The sequence below is a fragment of the Penaeus vannamei genome, chromosome 5 (assembly GCF_042767895.1).
Source record: "Penaeus vannamei isolate JL-2024 chromosome 5, ASM4276789v1, whole genome shotgun sequence".
NCBI classification, from domain to species: domain Eukaryota; kingdom Metazoa; phylum Arthropoda; class Malacostraca; order Decapoda; family Penaeidae; genus Penaeus; species Penaeus vannamei.
The window spans coordinates 9271308-9293807 of record NC_091553.1 but is presented as its reverse complement, the minus strand read 5'-3'; the positions used below and the strand labels follow the sequence as shown (position 1 = coordinate 9293807).

General features: G+C 50.3%; 1 protein-coding gene across 3 annotated transcripts in view; it reads right to left on the bottom strand.

Moving 5' to 3' along the window:
- LOC113814174 (FERM domain-containing protein 4A-like) overlaps positions 1-20265 on the bottom strand; it is a 60889-nt gene extending 40624 nt beyond the window's left edge. For 2 of the 3 annotated variants that reach the window (XM_070121834.1, XM_070121836.1), the window contains exon 1: positions 20018-20265. The gene's annotated coding sequence lies outside the window, so the exon portion shown is untranslated. Of the gene's footprint in view, positions 1-86; positions 112-20017 lie in introns of those variants that run through there. The other variant, XM_070121835.1, reaches the window with a different exon arrangement.
- Between the last annotated feature and the right edge of the window lie 2235 nt (positions 20266-22500).

Below are 22500 nucleotides of genomic sequence, written 5' to 3'. Positions count from 1 at the left end.
CCTCGCCGCCTCAACGCCCTCCTCCAGGAGTACCCGAACAATATACCAAACTCCCGGCAACTGCGAGTGCAAGGGACTGTACTTACGCCATGTCACGCGAAACCCGAGGGAGATCCACTGCATATTTACCTGAGGAGAATAGAAAAAAAAACATTAGTTACGAATGGATTGACTGATTGATTGATTATTCAAAATCACACCTGGTGCCGCGACATCATGGTCATATACGGCAAGCTACGAATGGAAAGGGAGATGAGAAACATTTTACAAACAATACTGCATACCAATGAGAGTGAATATTCAAATTGCGATGAGCGAAAGGACAAACATCCCCGAGAATATTATTCATGTATGGACGAGAAAGCGAGGCAGAAGAGGGGTGGGGAGGGGAGGGGAGGGAGGAGGGGAGGGGAGAGGGGGGGGCCAGAGGAAGAAGAAAAGAAGGGAAGATGGAAATTGAGAGAGGAAGAGGGTGAATGAGAGAGGAAGAGGGAGGGTGAGAGAGAACGAAGGAGAAATGGAGACTCCACCAAACGAGGCTCGACCAACATCAGCAATTCCTTCACGACGACAGAGTTCCGGTGGAGTCTCTCGGACGAGAGCGAGTCTGCACTTAATCGACAAGATAACCGGCGTCCGTGAGGCATCGCCAACCACACGCATGCGCAAACGAGGCGGAAAAAAATCTTGGGAGAATAAAGCGAATCCGGATTTTGACGAGCGCACCGCATGGCTGAATAACTCCTTATCGAAGTCGAAAGTCGGAGAGAAAAGAAATCGATAAAAACCACAGAGTCCGCCAGGAGCAGCCGCGACATTTTTTTTTCTGTAGCAATCCTGTTCCAAATCCTTCGCGGTTGTCACCCAAGAACTGCTCCACCCATAGGCCTACACATACACAGCAACTGAGGGCCTCCTACGCAAAAAAATGTGTTCACACACACACACACACATATAAAGTGTATACTTGAGGAATGTAACACATTTCCATAATTGTCGCTATAGACTCCAGGAACATGAAAGATGCTCCCTTCTCTCTCCTCCCCTCCACCTCCCTCATCCCTCTCGTCCTCCCTTCCCCCTCTTCTCTTTCTCCCTCCTCCTCTGACCTTCCCACGTCACCTGTCCATCAAACATTCGTCACAGATCAACCAAGATTTATGTAGCCGTCAAAACTACACATTGGCTGAGGAAACACCGTGGGGTGTGCGTGTATGAGGAGGAGGGTGAGGAAGGGGGCGCACAGTTCGATCATAAAACTTAGTACACAGGCCCTAACACATGCGTGCAAGCACGCACGCTCACGAATGACGGGAACATACATACAAACGTACGCAAACACGCACATGCACACACACATACGCACGCGGAGAGGAGAGGGCGGTGGTATCCAGAGCCAAAGTAAAAGCAAAAGAACTAACACGCGGAATCTTCGCGAAATAAACGCAGACGGAAGGCCGAGACGGCCCCCAAATCCGCGTCAACAATCGCCAGGTCAAATCCACATGCAGACTTTAAGCGTTAAATCACAGACTACTTTTGCCAGCTGTTTTCCATCATGCTAATACGCCCCGCTTATTTGAATAGGCCTTAACCCGTGACGGAAGCGAACCGCTGCGTTTTCGAAAAGCACACGCAAGCATTCCCAAGGGCACAACACGCGCAAAAATATAAGTATAGAGAGGCAGAAAGGACCCGACCCTCCTCCAGGTGGTTGAACCGAAGGAACCGAGAAAAATGGCCAAGGGACGTGAGGCATGGCTAGTCCCCGATGTGACTTCCTCCTCCTCCTCTCTTGGCTCATTCTAACGACAGCAATGGATGTCTCCCCCCACCCCTACCCCATCCACGTGACCTGCCTACGATATGTTTACTGCTTTACCCTCCTCCCCCCTCCACCCCCACCTCTCCTCTTCCATTCCCCCATTTCTCTCCTTCTGCCAATGAATCTACCAAGAGTGACACTTCCTTGCCAATGCACTGCACAGAGAGATTAATGTGGCCAGACTGCCGCGCTGGGCTGCGCATTAAAAGGCCTTTTCCAAAACCCATTCCGACGCGCCGCCCTCTTTGCACAATTAATGATGCGGCGGAAAGTGCAGGCGCTGATGGACTGCCGGGCCGAGGCCGAGAAATCCCTAATGGGCTGGAAAGGCCGCTGTGCCGGGAATGGGCGGGACGGAGCGAGCCCAACGACTTCGGGACGACAGAGCACGCCCAAGACAAGTGGAATCGAAGGCAACGAGATGTTGACTAATGTGAAATACGGTTCACTAACGGTGTGGCGGGCGGGTTGGGCGGAGAGCTGGGACAAGGTGGGTCAGAGAGTGCGCCCGTGGGCGTGGCGGGTGGCCAGGGAGAGGGAAGCAGGCTACTGACGGATGAGGCGCACCTAACGGGCGCCCGCGACACGAACTAATGGGTGGACTGCGCCGGTCACGCCCACCCTCCTCCTTAATTACAAAATGAGTTACTCATCAAACACCTCCACATCTTTTTCCCCAACGATCCCCCCAAAAAGTGCGGTTGATTGAGTCCCTCGATTCCCCGCCCCTGCGCCCTCTTCGCCCTGCGCCCTCCCTTCGGCAGGGCGGAGGATAAGCCAGAGATGGATGCCGTCCGTGGCAGCTCTCGTTACCCCCCGGGCGGCACGTGTTGACCAGAGGATCAGTCTCCTCAACGAGATAACGGACACTCCCGACGTGGACAAATGCGCTGCTTGCGGCCTCTCGCCTCCCTCCCGCCGCCCTCCTCTGTCTTATCTCGGACACCCCATGCAGAGGCGCTGTCCCTCCCTCTTTCCCTCCACCGTTAGATTAACCTACTTATTCTCCGTTAAAAAATGGTCCGCAGCATCCCCCTTGACCCGAAATTCCTTCTGTCCCGCTCCCTCTTCCTTCTCCCGCCGGATCCTAAGCTGATTCCTCTCCGCCTTCGCCTCGCACTCCCTCCTCCACCCTTGCCGTAAGGGCTCAATCGCCGGTTGGACGCTCCTCGCCACACCGCTTCCGGACCCAGTACGCCGTAATCCGACGCCCGTTTAACTGCACATCTGCGGGAGGCTCTACAGTGTCGACTCCACACCCGGAGGTAAGCACCGCAGGCCCCCACCCTCCCCAACCCCCCGACCCTCTCCCTCTTTATCCCCAGCGGTATGTGCCTGTGTCTATAAACTCCGTGAATGAACGCACCTCCGGGAGTTAAGCGCAGGGCGAGCCATAAACCTGCACTATTGAGGCACGAAGGCGCAGCAACCACAGGGGAGGCGGAGGGCAGGGGGGAGAGGGGGTCATGCAGGGGCAGGCACGGGGAGCGAAGGAAGTGCGTGGCCCCCCGCAGACACGTGTGGTTTTCAGGCAGGCCCGGCGCACAACTGGACTCGCTCGGTGCTGTAAATACTGTAGTGTGCCCGAGTCTTTGACCTCTTCCCTACAATACAGCGCCATCATTACACCATAAAAGTACGACCGCTGTACACAAAACTGTGCTTATTATCAGAACTATTTGAGTGTTGTTGTTTTTTTTCTGGCTTGGACTTGGCTTTCCATGATCGCTTTCTTCAATATCCCACGTTATCATTTTAAGCATCACACACAAAAAATATAAATGGTATCTTTAATATCCCATGTTATAATTTTAAGCATTACACACACAAAAAAATATAAATGGTATCTTTAATATCCCATGTTATGATTTTAGGCATTACACACACACAAAAATATAAATGGTATCTTTAATATCCCATGTTATAATTTTAAGCATTACACACAAAACAAATATAAATGGTATCTCTAATAAGCAATGTAATCATTACTCGTAAAAAAAGAAATATAAATGGTAAGCAAATACATTATTATCTGTATTTACCCTTACTGTTAGCTTATAAACCACGCTCGTCAATTTCCAGACGGCGATGTTCATTTTCAAAATAAATCCGCTTAGCATTACTATTACAAAATACCTGAGGAGGCCGAGCTTACATTACCGAACCGTATTTTAGTGACTGAAAAAAAGAGATTTAGGGGAAAGAGAACGGGATCAGCTGAGGCGGGAAGGTACAGGGAGCAGAGAAAGGAGAAGCGAGGGAAGAAGGGAGAGAGGGAGGGAAAGAGGGAGAGAGAGAGAGAGAAAGAGGGAGAGAACGAGGGAGGGAGGGAGGGAGGGGAGAGGGGGCACTGCTCTGTAACACCATAACGATCAACTAAAGGAAAACGCCAATCAGCCATCAGTTACACATTGGCCACACTGCGATCACAGAGGCGGTGTAACATCCTCAGTTACGCCATGATTGATCACCTTCGTCCCCCGCGGCCGCTCTCCCGCGTGGCCGCCGTCAACACAAGGGCGGTTCCCAGGCCGAGCCGCCGCGACTCTCGCTCTCACACGACACTCTTCCAGGCTCACGTAACGACATTCCTGCTCCTCGAACGATAAATAATAAAAAAGGACTCTTCCCTTGAACGTTCTTTACTTCACACGAGATTCCGTTGCGACGAGGAATCCTGGGGTCTATAGGAGGCGAATCTCTATTGGGTGCGTTAAACAGGCTGTCACGCCGGAGATCGCGCCTGTAACACTCGTTCTACACCCTTATAAAGCAACACTGGTGACATTAAGTCCTGTCGTACACAGTTCAGTTGTTCTGGATCTTAGAAGGGCAATGCCGACGCATGACTCCCGGGCACACTGCAGTACACGAAGAAGCTGACCTTGTTTTGGACGTTTTTGCCCGCTCCCGTTATGTCTAGACTCACTGTCAGCGCAAAATGCAAAGGCTGACTGCAGTGCTGGAGACGACGCTTCAAGACAAGCCATGTCTGATATCTCTTTCCGTCGCACGAACCAGTGTCATCAGTCACCGGTCCTACAAAAAGAGGATGATTATCCTCCCTCCCTCCTCATTTTTCTGGCGTTTAAAGGAAACGCTCACTTCACGGCGGAACGGCTGCACACACCTCCGTTAGAGCAACCGCGCTGCTGCCACTCGCCAAGACCGCCATTTCGGCCGCGACATGTACACTGAGCTCGAGCTTGGCAGCCGGACTTCCCTGGGTCGGCCGCAGTCCCATCATCAGCTCAATCATGACCTTCACGTCCCGCTGCCTGGCTCACTTGCACTCCGCCACCACCCTGCCATTTGCATACGATGTTGCACGTGCAACGCAGGCGACGCAAGGGAAACTAGTCCTTCGGGATCGGCGAGTTTGGAGCAAGAAACGCGTGAAGCCGGGATCGCGGTGCCTCGGTTTAGGTGAGCCCCGCCTCCATCAGGTACCGACCTGCTGTCGCACTCCCTCTCCTTGCACCTGATCGCGCCCCACCTGCTTGCTGCCCTTGCTTGCTGCTTTTGCTCCCTGGACGGCCGGGCGCTGAGAGGACCTCGCCCGACGCCCCGGCTGCCTCTCCCTGCGTAGGCCTGCCAGGCGATGGGCGGAGGGAAACGCGCCCGCCTAACCGTGCACGTGTGAGTCAAGTCGAGCGGAAAATTTGTCGCGAACAATGGAGGCCCAAGAGCAACCCACGTTTTTTGGTCATGATGCACACCGTCTCGTCGCAACGTTGCACGACCACCGTAACGTAACAAACAATGGGGAGGACCTTCGCTGGTGCACCGCCTTTACCTGTGTCGGGCTGCGCGGCACAGGTAAAAACCCAGGTAGGGACACCCCAGCGCCGGGAGCCCGACCCAACACAATGCATGTGTTAATGTGTTGTTACTCCATTATGGCGAGGAGTTGCCGATCCGCAAAAACTTACCAAAGTGTCACAACAGTGTACACAACATCAACCAAACTCGCCAACACGGGGCGTCCCCCTCGCGACAAACATGCGCAAGGGTGCATACTCAAGACCCGTTTTGCAAACAAAGGCAGCTCTATTTTCCTCCTGAAAGCGCGTACACACACATGCAAGAAGAGTCCATAAACCTCCCCCTCACACCGAGGAGAGAAGCGCGAAGGGACTGGATCTTGTCTGAACCTGCAAGGAAGGCGGAGACTCGCGGACCAGTGTCTCGGGGACGAAAGTAAGAGCAACAGAGGGCTGCGGCGAGACTGGAAGCCGAGGCGTCGACGAAGAGGGAGACGCTAGTAAAGACGGGAAGACGAGGACGAAGACGAGGACGAGGACAAGGTCTAGGCTTCGAACTAGTCAGTTTTAGAACGAGATGATGAACTCTCCCCCTCCCTCCGACCCCCTCTTCTTGTGCATTCATTACCTCAATGTTATTCTCCGCCGTCAAACACCTTCGGTAAACACACGTTCCCACGGCGGAAAACGTCTTTCAGCGGGGAATAATCCAAATAATTGATTGTGACAGAGGCTTACTGAAGGTCTTGGGATCACACTCGCACAGCCATTCAAGTACACCCCTTGCGCAGAGCGAGGGCTAACTGTGGAATTATTGCTTCCGTAAATAATAGAATAAAAAAAAGAAAAAAAAATATATATGAACAAAGCATCGCTTAATGGAATTCATACCCCCTAGCCCCCCCACCCCCAGTCACCGGAGCGGTTCCTTGTAGGTCTGAGGCCGAGTTGCTGCGGCTGCTCCTCGGCCGCCGTGAAATTATCTCCAACAAAGGGCCGCAGCTGAAGGAGAATCGGCAGCCTCAGCGAGCGGGTTTTTATGCCGGGAGACTGCATTGGCGCACACCCGCCCTCCTCCCCGTAACGGCCGCTCACCCGGACATGCAGCTGTTGTTGCACGCTGTTGCAAGTACCCACTGCACTATTCTAGGCCTGCCTAACCGACGCCGACAATGGGCCTGGCGGGGAGGCCTCGGAGCCCCAAGCCGCTCCCTCGGCCGGGCTGCGGGCGAGGGGGCGCAGGCCTTCGCCTCCTTTCAAAGCCGGGCCACCAACTGACCCGGCAAAAAGCTACGCTGGAAGACCTGCCATTCTAAACACTTCCCGGCGAACCGATCCTACCCGGGAATCATCCTCCAGCCTGGCCAAACAACCGCCATTTCACCGGCGTTGCACTTGCAGCGGCTCGCGTAACGCCTGCAATTAGCGGCTTTATGGTGTCATCAGCAGCGCCCCTCTCGGCTCTGCTCATGCGGACTCCTACGAAAAGGATTCCCTCGCCATTGCTCGACGGAAGGAATGTCGAGTCCTGCCTCCAAGGGCACACGCCGCCCGTCGCCCGTCGAGGATTATCGAGAGTCGACGTCACCAGCACCGTCGACACAGCTCAATCAAGCTAATCGCCACTGCTCATGAAACGACGAAGGATATTGCAATGGATCACGCGTTATTCGGTTCATGAGAAGCTGAAAATCCGCATGATATTTTTAATATGTGACAGGTAACATAGCGTGTTCCGAGTTGTTATAAAAAAATAAATAAAAAATAAACTACAACATCCGGAGAACCAAGATTTGCAACACATTGTATCACATTTTCCCCAACTCTTTGACGGGAAAAAATACTATTGATTTTTCTTCTTGGATGTGATGAGAGGCATCTGCGAAAGCGAAGGAAAATAGCAACCATCCCAGAGCGAGTGGGAGGGAGAATACAGACCCCTCCTCCTCGCCCCCACCCTTCCCCCTCGCTCCCTCCCTCCGCCCGCGAAACGGCACTAATGGAATAACTTGTCTGTGTCACTCTAGGGCTAACTTGCAACCCGGGAAGTGGTCGCGCCGTGTCATTAAACAAATGACCCCGCGCCGTTCCCGCAGGTGCCCTCGTGCCGACGGCCCGGGTCACCAGGTCACCTCACTCATTCAGCGCGTCGCCGCTCGGATCAATCAACCGCGGCCGGATCACAGCGACGCCTCTGATGCCCTTGCGATACGGCCGCTGGGACACCCTCGCCTCTCGGCATCACTGGAGAGAGAGAGAGAGAGAGAGAGAGAGAGAGAGAGAGAGAGAGAGAGAGAGAGAGAGAGAGAGAGAGAGAGAGAGAGAGAGAGAGAGAGAGAGAGAAATAAAGAGAGAGAGAGAGAGAGAAATAAAGAGAGAGCGATGAAAGACAAAAAAGAAAGAGAGAGAGCGATGAAAGACAAAAAAAGAAAGAAAGAGAGAGAGATGGAAGACAAAAAAGAAAGAAGAGAGAGAGAGAGAGATGAAAGACAAGAAAAGAAAAGAAGAGAGAGAGAGAGAGAGAGAAACACGGCATAGAAACCCCCGGCTCACGTCTCTCGGCGGGCAAGAAAAGCGAAGTTGTTGTGCTGCCGCCCGCCCGCCCGCCATTACTCGGGCCACAGCCTCAGCACGGGCGGTCGAGCGGGGAATCAATGGGTAGGCAAGGTAACGGGCTAGCTAGCAGCACCCGGTCAAACTAGTTCTGGAGGCCCACACCCAAGACGTCCTGCATCCAGGCGCGGATCCTTGCTGCGCCGGCCGCCCGAACTGTCATCAGCATGGCCACGATAACCTTGCTCCGCCTTGGAGAATGCCGGACATGCTGCTCCAAACAACCCTCCCCTCCCCCCCCCCCTTCCCCTCCCGAAGCCCCCACCGCCAGGCTAATGGGCGGGATCGCACAACTCCGCCCACACGAGCCAGCTCTACATTCCGACGAACCAGACTACAACTATGTCAAGTCTGGCTGACGAACACGCAGCGTGACAAAACCATAACAGTCGCCGCCCCAGTCTCACACACTTTCGATTGAAGTAAATAAGCATAAGAAGCAATTCATCAGAACGCGCACAGGTTGTCGTGTTGAAAGAATGCGCGAAATGTGCAAGAAGAAAGCAGGAGAAAGCACAGAAGAAACATGCGCGGTGCGTGACCTACACAGACGCCATGCATCAACGCCCCTTTAAAGGCAGGTGTTTTCCAGGTGCTGTACCACTGCCTTATCTTGACCTGCTTTCTCTACCGGGAGGACAAGGAATGGTAGCAGGCGCAGACGCAAGGTCAGGTCACGCTGAATGGAGCGTGTGGCCGTATGCACTGCCTTCACCTGTCACCACACACCTGAGAAATGGGGGGACGGGGAGAGGGGGAGGGGTCACACTCGCCATGGGAACGTCCATACCCTTCTATACCGGGTCAGGTCAAAGGCCGCCTGGGTTACGGTAGATGACCTTTTAGAATAGACAGCCCGGAGTGGCAAAGGTAGCTTCGGTGCAAGGTTGTCAAGCGTTAACTATCATTCATTTCCCTCCGTTTCTTTGACGTTTTGCCTCGCACGGTAAGCGTCTCGACATCGGCTTCGAATCGTGCCTCCCTCTCCTCGCTCAGGTCACGCGGGGTCACAGGTCACGGAGGAGGACGATCGCTGAATCACACTTCAAAAGTTCCATTCACTCTCGCGGCATCATGAGGCGGGATTACTTTCAACGGCGTCCTTATTCAATCCTCCCGTGTATTACAAGTGCCTTTATTTCTTCCTTCCGCCCGCCCTTTTCTCCACCAACCTCGAAGTATGGGCGCAGTGGACAGCAGGTTGGTGGAGAAGCGGCCAGGAGGGGCAGCAGCATCACACAGCAGGGCAGGTTGGCGGCCCGCGGCTGTCCACATTCCTCACCACCTAGGCTATCCCCCGGTCACCAGCACCTCCGCCGCTCCGCTGTCTGCTTCCTTTATCAACTCGGTTTCTGCTGACTGCTTCCTTTCTCATCTTGGAATCTGCGGTCTCCTACCTTTATCAACTCGGATTCTGCCGCCTGCTTCTACCATCTTGTTTCTGCTGGCTGCTTCCTCTCTATCTGATCCCGGCTTCCTCTAATTCCTCATAATTCCTCTACCTCGGACCCATCCCTTGATCTCTCCATCACCCTCTCCCTCCAGTCTTTTACAACAGCAAAAATACCTCCGGGCTTTTATCAAACACAACTTCGCTACCGCACTCGCACACGCAACCCGCTCAACATCCTTGTCCCGCCTTATATGTCAGGACGCAACTGATTCACCTCCGCCTTAAATAGGACAACTGCGTTACCCGGCCACTGGAAAGATCCTCGGCGATCCCCGCGATATTTCTCTTTGTTACAACGAACTCCCGGGGAGGCAAAGCACAACGAGCACTCACTCCGCAGAGGGAATCGGCCGCGGCCACCCGATATCTCCGAATAACATTCCTCCAAAACAACACTCTAGATTCTTCCCCGGGGCCTTGAGCGCTGATGCAACCGACTTCCCCGCGCTGGCTCAGATAACACGCGCGCAACGATAAAAACAAACGCACTGACGCTTTCGGACACGTTTTCTTTTTTCTCTTCACCTTCAATGAATATTCCACGCGTAACAAACGGGCGACCACCTTCAAAATACGTAAAAGAAAGGGAAACGACCCGGGTGAAACTCCAGGCAGACAGGAAAGCCGCCCATGGAAGCCGGGATCCAGCGTGTGGCACTCCACGTACCTGCTCCTCAAGAATGCACCGACACAAGGCCAACGACTCCGCGCACACTCAACGGTAAACTAAGATATGCCGATCCTCTGAAGCCTGTCTTTGAGAGGAGACGGGGAGAGGGAGAGAGGAGAGAGGAGAGCAGAGAGAAAGAGAGAATGAGGAGAGCAGAGAGAGAGAGAGAATGAGGAGAGCAGAGAGAGAGAGAGAATGAGGAGAGCAGAGAGAGAGAGAGAATGAGGAGAGCAGAGAGAGAGAGAGAATGAGGAGAGCAGAGAGAGAGAGAGAATGAGGAGAGCAGAGAGAGAGAGAGAATGAGGAGAGCAGAGAGAGAGAGAGAATGAGGAGAGCAGAGAGAGAGAGAGAATGAGGAGAGCAGAGAGAGAGAGAGAATGAGGAGAGCAGAGAGAGAGAGAGAGGAGAACAGAGAGAGAGAGGGAGAAAGAGAGAGAGAGGGAGAAAGAGAGAGAGAGGGACAAAGAGAGAGAGAGAGAGAGAGAAAGAGAAAGAGAGAGAGAGAGAGAGAGAGAGAGAGAGAGAGAGAGAGAGAGAGAGAGAGAGAGAGAGAGAGAGAGAGAGAGAGAGAGAGAGAGAGAGAGAGAGAGACGAGGAACGGCGAATAGGGGAATGAGGAACGGACGGATAAAGGGTAAAGGGAGTACCGCCGATTGAATATATTTAGGTAAAGATGGACAATTTTTTTGCTTGCATGTCCTTCAAATACTAGGGTTGAATAATTATACACATGCACAGGCCATGGAACTCTTGTTACAAACAGATAAAGAATTTAGTGTGAGAGAGAAGAGAAGAGAAGAGAAGAGAAATTCAAGTAAATGGTCGGGCAGGGAAGGAAGGGGTCACATTACCAAACCAAGGAAGACAGTTCGCGCTTGTCTTGGTCATGACAAAAATAGACGAATCTGCCTTCATGCGCCTCAGCCGAGTCATGAAAAGAAGGCGTTTTTAGAGGCTGACCATTTTCATTCAATCAGGTGTTCGCAAATGGATAATCCTTTCGGTAAAATGCCTAAATTTAGGAATCCCCAAGTCAATTTTTTCCTCCCACAGACAGCAGACATATTTCTTTCATCCATAGCTTATGATTTCACAGCACTTAATGATATGATATTAATAACGAAAAGACTACTCTTTTCCTTTTCTCTCCCATGTTTCCTTCGTTTTTCTTTTTTTTCTCCTCTTTTCTTCCTTTCCCCTCTTGCTTCTCGTTTTTTCCCTCCTCTCATTCTTTTCTCTTTTCCATCGTTTCTTTTTCTCTCCACGTCTCTCTATCCTTCTCCCTCTCTCCCATATCTTTGATTTCCCATTTCTCCCCTCTCCCTCTCTCCTCCCTCATTTTTCCCCAATCTTTCCTCTCCCATTTCTCCCATCTCCCCTCTCCGTCTCTCCTCCCCCTTTCTCCCCTATCCTATCCTCCCCCATCCACCTGTCGCGCCCACACCTGCTGCTGCCGCTCGCCCCAGCACCGACGGGACGCCCTCACTCCCACTACACGAAATATTACGGCGACGAAGCAGGTAGTGACGAACACGAAGAAAGTGCAAATAAAATAAATATTTGTTGTAAGTATAGAATAGAAAAAAAATATTCAATCGATGTATAAAACAGAAAAACATTCATTACATGTAACAGAAACAATAATAATTACAAGTATAAAACAGAAAAAAAACTATTCATTACAAATATAAAGCAGAAAAAAAACATTCATTACAAGAAAAAATAATACATGCATCGTCCGTAATTTCTTTGTCAGGAGCCATAAGTACATTATGTAGCTTTTAATGCTGAGTGTGCTGAGAGTACGGCGACAGGTGTTATGCCCGAGACCTGTACACCTTGCGGGCTTCCCTCCCTCCCTCCCTCCCTCTCTATCTCCTCTTTCTTACCTCCCTCCTTCCCTCCTCTCCTCCTTCCCTACCTCCTTCTTTATCTTCTTCATCCCTCCCTCCTTACTTTCTTCATACCTCCCTCCCTCCTTCCTTCCTTACCTTTTCCCACCCCTCCCTCCCTCCCTCCTTACCTTCTTCCTTCCCTCCCTCCCTCCCTTCTATAACTCGTCCGGCTGGAGGGGCTCCCTGTTACCCCTTGCTTGACTTACTTTTTTATTTAAATACAAATATAAGAAAGAGGGGAATGAGTGAGTCAAGGGGCTGATAAGGTTGACGAGAAAAGGGGGAGATAGAGAGGGATCGAGGGTGAGGTTGAGAGAGAGAGAGAGGCTGAGTGAGTGAGTGAGTGAGTGAGTGAGTGAGTGAGTGAGTGAGTGAGTGAGTGAGTGAGTGAGTGAGTGAGTGTGTGTGTGTGTGTGTGTGTGTGTGTGTGTGTGTGTGTGTGTGTGTGTGTGTGTGTGTGTGTGTGTGTGTGTGCGCGCGCGCGCGCGCGCGCAGAGAGAGAGAGAGAGAGAGAGAGAGAGAGAGAGAGAGAGAGAGAGAGAGAGAGAGAGAGAGAGAGAGAGAGAGAGAGAGAGAGAGAGAGAGAGAGAACGGGGGAAGAGGGAGATGAGGAACCCAGACAGAAAATACTCGAGGACCGAAAGAAAGGCCGAGAGACGTGAGGCGAGCGTAGGGTACGACCCTCTCACGACTCGGCCAGCCTCCTCCTCTCGTGGTACGCAATCCGGACGAGCCAGTCAGGCCACAACTCCTCCTCTCCCTCCGTCCCTTTCCCAATCTTTTTTCTCTCCTCTCTCTCACTTCTTTCGTTCCGCAGTTCCTTTTCTTTGGTCTCTTCTCTTATTTCTTTCGCTCCATAATCTCTTTTCTTTGACTTCCTTCGTCCCATGATCTTTTTTTTCTTCTCTTCTCTCGTTCCATAATCTCTTTTCTCCTTTGCCTTCTCTCTTACTTATTTCATACTATAATCTATTTCCTCTCTTATCCAATCACTTTTATATTCCCCCCTCTCCCAATCTCTCCCTTCCTCACCTCTCTCATCTCCGTCCCTCCCAACAGACCGAAACATTAGATAAAAAACACCTCTTCCTTTGCTCATTAACCCCCGTCCTTAAACCCTACCCGCGCGGGCCAGAGCCTACACAAGATACCCGCCCCTCCGTGCCCATCCGACCCAACCACGGCCCCAGGTATGACTCAGCCATCATTACACACACACCCGCACACCTGCACCCCTTCTCCTCTCCCCCCTCCCTGCCCGCTCCTGGTCTCGGCGCCCCGTCCTCCGCTAAGCATCCCTCGCGTGCTTGTGCTCTCACACACTCGCCTCATCTCTCAAGTCGAGTTGTTAACAGTAGTTCCGAAAAAAAACTGTAAGGCGAGCTACTACTACTACTACTACTTATAACTGTTACCTTTGCTAACTACGACAAATATTACCAACTACAACTATCCTTAATCACAACTACGCCTACAACTACAATTACGAACTAACAACACTGACTATCACAACTATCATTACTAACCATTACTACCAATACTACCAGTACATTAAGTCCGATTTCCTCCTCGTTCGGGTCAAGTGAGACGGGCCGGCGCGGGGTGAGTGCGAAAGCCCGAGGTCAGAGAGGGTTGGATGGGGGGGGGGGGGGCGGTTCGCACGAAAGGGAAAAGCACTGAATGGGCGTTAATTAAACACGGCTGCCCCGGGCGACACAGACGGATGGAGTGGTAACACCGAGAAGGGTAAACGCTATCTCCTCGGGGGTTTCTCCCATTTAAACAGCCTCTTAATAAACCCTGGGACGGAATACACTAATAAAGACTATGGTTTTCCCTTGTGCACAACACTCATTATCTCGAGGAGGAGATATTCTCGTCTTTTGCATTGCCTCGAGAGTGAGATCTCGACATGCCGAAGATAAACCTACAACGGAAGTAAACATGTATAAAGAAACATTTTTTTTACACTCCGAAGTCCGGGTTCACAGTATTTGTTATCTTTATCACGCCGTCAATCACCGGATAGCAGCCTAGAATCCGGATAACCGTGCGTCAACTTCCTTCGTATTATCGGACACGCAGGCTCCCATTGCTGAATTATCACCGACCACATCCACCAGTATCTCGACCCTAAAGATAACGAATGATGTCTCACGCTATCGTTTCACAGATAAGCACAGGAGCTCGATTGGCCAACCATTCGCGTTGTGTCAAAACGTATGACACAGACCCGACGTTCACCTCATTCATGACGTCAAACTGTCAATGAAATCTCAGAATCTGTCGTCACAGGCTAGCAAATTTTCCAGAGTTTGTTCTATCAGATATTATATATAGACGGGCTCCGGAGATCATTCTCTGCTTCCAATAGTCATCAGACTTTTCCTTATCTCATAAAATCACATCACTCCTACGGAAATCCTAAAAAAACGCTTACGAATGGAGGATCGAATCGCAAAAAAACAGATTCAAAACCAGGAGTTCGCGCCGATCACAAAAAGCCCGGATCAGACCCCCCCCCCCACACTCCCCAGATATTCCCCCTACAGGGCAGTCGTCTCGTGTCTCGATATCACGTGTTTCCTGCTAATAGATAGAGCTCTGTCAACTACTCGGGTCCCCGGGGTAACCTGATACCCCGAGGGGCGGCGCACAATGGAGACCAACTGCCCCAGGACGCGCCAGGAAACTTCACCCAGTTTTTGCCCCCGCCAAACACCCGCCGAAGACGCTCTGCTGGTGACGGCGGCGACGCCTCAAGGGGGGCGGGGCCTAGCCCAGGTCTTGGCTCTGTTACGAGACGAACATGAACTACAAGACTGAAAAGACGCTTTTGCTCGGATAGTTCGTTACGACAAACGAGATAATAATATATACATATTTACATATATTTTACACACATACACACACACACACACACACACACACACACACACACACACACACACACACACACATTATATATATATATATATATATATATATATATATAAAATTATATATATGTATATAGGTGTGTGTAAAACATATGTATATGTTTACATATATGTATATAGGTGTGTGTAAAACATATGTATATGTTTACATATATGTAAATATGTATATATTATTATCTGTATATATTATATGCATATATATATGTATATATATATATTATATATATTATATATACATATACACATAAACATAGACACACACATATATACTTATATATACATATATATATACATATATTATGTATATATCATATAAATTGTATAGTGTATATATTGTATAGTGTATATATTATATATATGTATATATATTATATACATGTATCCTAATGTATAAACATACACATGTACATACATACATATGTGCAAAAAAAAACTACAATCACAACGGAATGAGGAGGGAAGCACGCCCGTGAAACGAGGAAAGAAACGCCCAAAAAGAGGAGCCGAGGCGTCAAGGGCGCGCCGGACACCCACTGCGCCCCGAGAGAAGGGTTGGAGGAACCGAACGGAGTATGGGCTTCGGTTCAGACGGCTGCGGAGGGAGGGAGGGGAACCGGAACACGCTCTGAAGGGGGTCGCCGCAGGGACACTCACGCTCAGATCACGCTCAAAGACACCCAAAGGCCGAAGGGGGGGGGGGGGCAAGAACCCCTTCCTCGCGAGGTTCCGTTCCGACTCCAGCCACCGTCCGAGTTACGAAGAGTGTTCATACGCGAGTTCCTTGGGCATTCCCAGCGACGGTCCGTGGCGGCGCCCTCCTCCCCTCCGCGTCGCGCCTCACGGGGACCTCCCTGTCACCGCCAGACCCGATCGAGAGGCAGACAAAGAGGTAAAGAAAATAATCTCGCTGCCCCGAATCCGGACTGATCTTTCTCACAGGAGAAAGAAGATAAATCCCGGGAAAATGAGAGACGCGAGAATGGAGCGTAAAATGGGAAGACGTCACTGCACCAGAAACCCAATCAACCGAAAATGGGCGTCGGTGACTGGCGTTTAAAGAGCCAATCAAAGGGAGACTGGAGGGCGTGGGGGGGAGAGGAGGGGGAGGGGGGCAGCGATCCTTCGGTTAGGTCCGGTAACAGGTATTTTCTGCCAAGGAAATTCCGTGGAGACGTAAAAAGCTCACAAAAGCCCGATATCATTTGTGATCGCGGAATCGACCGTTACCATTCCGGCAGGCTTGACCGTCGCGCGGCCGGGGACGCCGCCGCCCATTCATCGTGCTGCGCGAGGCCTTTATACTGTTTTTTCTCTCTTTCTTCCAGCGATCAATTGGGTCTCGAGACGGTGCCGGCGGCGGGAAAAGGGGACGGAGGGAGAGGGAAAGGAGATATCCCTCCTCCTCATCCTCTTCCTTCTTCTCCTCCTCCTTCCCCTCCTTTGCCTCTTTCAACGGCTGCTGGCGTTCTGGGGCGAAATCTTTATCCCATTAACCGTCTTCTTTATGCCACGGCTCACAATGAAGAGCCAGGAAGCGCGATGCACCGGGTTTAAGGTTACACCATCGATGACGTGATCAGTCGATATCTCGTTGCACGTCACTTCCCAGCGTTAACGTATTTCTTTCAATATAAATAAAAGAGTAAACACGATCAGAGAACCACCCAATCTGAGGGCATCGAATCCACCACAACACCTGCAAGGCCACACACACCATTCTGCCATAAAGATAAACGGAAGCGATAAACCAGCCACGTCTCAAATACCTTCATAAAACGACCGTACGGCTCAACTACCGACTCATTACACTTCACGGAGGTCGGCGGCCCCGTGGAACGATTCCGACATCCACCAACGACCCATCATCCCAATAACACCCAAACCAGCTTGCAAAACAACTACTTGTCGGCCCATAACCATACACCCGCTCACGCAAGCCCACGAAAACTCCATTCCTCTCGCACCACAGTAGCGGCGGCGGCGGCGGCGCGGCGATAATCCATCCCCGAGCTCCGATTCGCGAGTTTAAATTCTGCTCCGAGCGCGGGCTTCCACCTCTTACGCGCCGCTAAAAAAATGTTTGTTTTGGCCCCGTCTGCTGACCGTTCTTGCCGGCGTGTGGAAGCGGTAAGCAGAGCCCGCCGATGTGTCAGCTTTCGGAGGGTGGGGGGCGGGGGAGGGAGGCAATATATTGACACTAACCTATAAGTGCAAAGATAAAGCACGTTTTTTGCTTGTTCGCCGCCATCTTTACGTCGTTACGAACTCAAAGACGGAAATAAACCTAAATGAAAAGACTGCAGTTTTCAGTCCACAAAAATATCGAAACAATCTTTATCCCTTACAATCTCTTTCCATAAACATCTACAAATACATATAAACACAAGGCTTCGATATTCCATCAAACAAACATAGAATACCCAACGATGAGTCACGGATGGACAAGTAATTGTAATCAGACCCAAACAAATACCCAATGTCAAGACCCATGCCCTGACAAGACTCGCCAATGTGAAAGCGCGGGAGGCAATGCGTGCTTGGGCGGGGGAGGGGGGGCGTATGACAGCATGACATTTCCGGAAACGAGTGAAAAGTGTCTGCATGACTGGGTGATGGTAATAAGATGGTGTGAAGGGTGGATGCTTGCGAATACGAGGAATGACTAGGGGTGGCCACTTCAGGTGCATGTATGACTAACTCGACACTTGTGCCTCACAGATGTGCCACACCACACTCTTACAGCCCACCGAACAAGGACACTTACCCACGTATTACGCGTCTGCAAAATGTATTATACTATGATATACATGCACACAGTTAGACAGACATACCAACAAACAAGAGAGAGAGAGAGAGAGAGAGAGAGAGAGAGAGAGAGAGAGAGAGACAGAGAGAGAGAGAGAGAGAGAGAGAGAGAGAGAGAGAGAGAGAGAGAGAGAGAGAGACAGACAGACAGACAGAGACAGGCAGAGAAAAATAAAAATAAAAATAAAAATAAAACGAGAAACATACAAGGTACAGAACCCCAACCAAACCATACAAACATTCCAAGACCCAAGTACCCAGAACCGCCCTTCTCACAGAAACCCGCCGTGACCTCACCGTCCGAGAGCACACGAGGCAGTCCCCGGGAGGCCCAAGAGTCAACACACACACACCTCCGCCAAATAGCCGACCCTGCCAGCGCGGACAAGCAATCCCACCAAAACATTCCTCAGAAGGCGGCCCACCGACCACGCAAGTCCGCTTATACCGGGGCTTATTCCGCTCCGCTTCCGGACGTAAACAAGGCGACTCGTGTTTCCGTCGTCGGGGCATTTTACTCGAGGAGGAAAAAATATAGCAAGAGATTCTATTTGACATTTTACGACTTTACGATCGAGCAATTGAGGGAGGGGAGAGAAAAGAAAAGAAGAGAAGAGGAGAGGAAAGAAGAGGAGAGGAGAGGAAAGAAGAGAAGAGAGGAAAGGAAAGACGAGAAGAGAGGAAAGGAAAGAAGAGAAGTGAGGAAAGAAGAGAAGAGAGGAGAGGAAAGAAGAGAAGAGAGGAGAGGAAAGAAGAGAAGAGAGGAGAGGAAAGAAGAGAAGAGAGGAAAGGAAAGAAGAGAAGTGAGGAAAGAAGAGCAGAGGAGAGGAAAGAAGAGACGAGAAAAGGAGAGAGAAACAGACAGAGAAGGTTGGGAAAACTGTCCTGTCCCTGGACCAAATAACACCTGTCCAAGCCTGACGCACAAAAACCTGACGTCACCCAGGTGGAGGTCACTACATGTATATATTTCAGCGTTGCAAGGTGCACCCTCCAAATGGCAAATCTTAATACACACGATTTCAGGAAGCAATAAAAGAACACTAAAACTAGTACGACGTGCAACCGAAGTGTAAACAACGACAACCAACACAGACTAATTAAAAGTAAACGACCACAAGGAGAGGATAAACACACACAGATCACTCCACCAGATCTGGGTTACTCCCCCGAGCCCCAGAAATCCCGGCGAAGCTACCCAGCACACTCGTCGAAAGTTAATGAATGAGCCAGAGAGAGAGAGAGAGAGAGAGAGACAAGAGGCCGCGAAGGCACAGGCGATACAGCTACGCCTGCAGGAGGAAGTCTTGTAGACACGACGGCGGAAAGGGCGCGGACGCTATTTTACGAGGGTCGGATTCCACCCCTATAGCCTTAGGTGGTGTGACATAGGGAGGTATGTGGGAGATCTGTATCAGCTAAATTGGTTTACAGCTTCCTCGCCTTGGCATCCGCGTGCGTGCGTGTGTGCGTGCGCGAAAAGGTCAGTTACACACCGCGAACTTGCAGAGAAGACACCACCGTAAGCTAACCCGAGCTGGGCTTGATGTTTACTGCCCATGTTACAGCGCCCGTACATTACTGCCCCTAATCGCCCTCAACTTGTTCCCGCGGATCCCCCTAGCTCCCTCGAAATCACCCGGGATCCCCCAAGCTCTGTTTACACAAGGCGACACATATATACATACATACATGCGGTCCCAGACAGCGCTATACGAGGTGCAGGGGTCACGGTCGGACTCTCGGAACGAACCCGGGAATTTTCTAAGCCTATCCCACCACTAGGCCTATCATCAGCATCTTTTGATCCTTGCGTTATCTCCAGTCTGTATCAAATGTCAGGTCTGTTTTACCTGTTGGCGATGCTGTTCTCGTAAAACAATTCGATTAATCATAGTATTTTTTACTGTGAAATAGTCGCCAATGTACCTTGCAAATCCGAATGACCAATCCACAGTACCTTCACTACAAAACTCCCCGCGCCAGTGACACAGGTCTCCCAAAGGCCCGCCCGTACACTACTCCGACACAAATGCCCTACGGCAGTACTCACCTGAGTCCACCTCCAGACACTCTTAAAAACTCTTAAAGTTCCATTTCTTTTCCGTCCACCAAATCTTCGTGTACACTTTTACACGCGTCACAGTCACTACACTGGCAAAGGCTGGCTCCACCTCGGCGGAATACACACCAAAGAGAGTCAAAACGCACAGTAACGCAGGCGTTTTTTACAGAAGTGCGTCGCGGAGCACTCGCACACACCCTCCCCGTGCACTGGTCCAAGTCATTCTGAGGCGGCCACTCACTTCGGCGCGCAGACCCGACTCATTGCCACTTAGCATTTTTTTGCGTTTTTCTTCAGTACACCAGAATTTCATTTCCAAATTACGCGCTTTCGTCTACCATCCTTAAAGCAGAGGTTAGTTTGGTTGTTATAGAAAGCCCGTCAGATAAGCGAATTTTTCAACTGACTTTCATGTGGATAAAAATATGAAAGTGAATATTTCTTCTCCTTATGGTCAGGGGGATCAAAGTGAGTAACCACTTGTTCCCGACCTGATCTCCCTCACTGACACTTATAAACACTCTAAACTATTATAAACATGAAAGTTAAAAGCGCCATCGAGAAACGGCAAGCCCACGGAGGACCGATATATTTTCAAACATAAATATTTATATAGTCTCCCGCCCCTCCCCTTGCGACACTTCGTATGAAACCTTGATATCATACAATATATTTCCTGATTATTTCACTTCACAAACTTATTATGTAATAAAAGACACAAAAAAATCCGGACTCTCGAAAACTAATGTGCAATTCCACTCCCTCCCTCCCTCCCTCCCTCCCCTCCTCCTCCCCTAGCGGGCCGCCCACCCCCTCCCAGCCCCCATACACAGCTGTGTCCGCAGCCTCCTCGCAGCCCCGAGATCCCCACAAGCACACAGGTATGTCCACATGCACGGGGCCTCGACGTGCATCCAAGCATCCGAGGCACGGGGCAATAAACGGCTCTTGTGGCTCTCGAGATCAGGTGCGACACGGAGATTAGGCCGGAGGGGAGAGGCCACGGGGGTGAGAGGGGGGGAGAGGAGCGGGGGAAAGATTAAGCCGAGGCCGCGGCCGGCGGAGAGGATGGGGACGCAGGCCATGCCCCGAGGATGCCCCGGCCAGCGAGAGACACACTCGGGCTGCCCACAACGCTCCCTCGTGCCCAGCATCACGCCATCGCACTCCATACATCCCAAAAGCCATCTCCCTCACTCCCCTTCTCTCCCTCACTCCCTGCCCCCCCACCCCCACCCCGAGCCTGCGTGCAAGAAGAGCGTGCACCGGCGAGCAAGACGAAGATGCAGCGTCGGGGGAGGATCGAGCGAAGGATATATGGAGCGGGGTGAGAGGGGGAGGGGAGGGGGAGGGGGTGGTCCGGCCAGCCAACTTGGCCTCCTCACCATAGTCTCCTTCTCCTCCTCCTCCTCCGCCGCCTCTTCCCTTCCCTCTCCTTATGCGACCTCCTCCTCCTCCCTCTCCCCCTCCTTCAACTCGTTCGCACTTCCTATGTTGTTTTCCTATTGTGAAATCACAATTATTATAATCTTCCCTTTTTACCTATCATTATCAACCATTATCATTATCTTTATTAATATTAATATGTTATTATTATCATTGCTGTTTTTATTATCATTATCAATATCATAAATATTATTATTATCTATATCATAAATGTTATTATTATCATTATCATTATTATCATTATTATTATTATTATTATTATTATTATCATTATTGCCGTTAACATTATCATAATTGCTATTACTATTATTAGTAGTAGTATTTTCATCATCATTATTATTATTGCTATTATTATCATTAATATCTTCATTATCATCATCTTCATGATCATCATCATCATCATAATCATCACATCATCATCATCATTCATTCATTATCAATGTTAGCATTATTACCACAGTTATCATAACATTGTCATGATCATTTTAACAGCATTACTGTTACTGTCGGTACTGTCCCTCTCATTGTCATTATTATTACCATCATTTTCAATTTTACTTTCATTACCATTATCATAATTATCCCTGTCATTATTCTGAAGTGATAAAAACAAGAATGTCATTTAATTCCTAATTAAGTCCCATGATTACGTATCATCATCATCATCGCCATCATTACCATCATCATCGACCTAATTTTCGTGTTATGATCCTTATCGTCATTATCACCGCCATTATTTATTATATTTATAATTATTATCATCATCATCATTATTCTTCCCCTCATCACCATCTTCATTACTATTACTTACATCACCATCAGGAGAGAAGAGAAAGAAGAGAGAAGAGAGAGAGAGTGGGGGGGGGGAGGGAGAGAGGGAGGGAGAGAGGGAGGAGGGAGGGAGAGAGAGAGATCTGGACAGACAGAGAGAGAGAGAGAGAGAGATCCGGACAGAAAGAGAGACAAAGAGAGGCAGACAGACAGATCCAAAGTGTGAGATGTAACACAAAAAAAAAAAAAAAAAA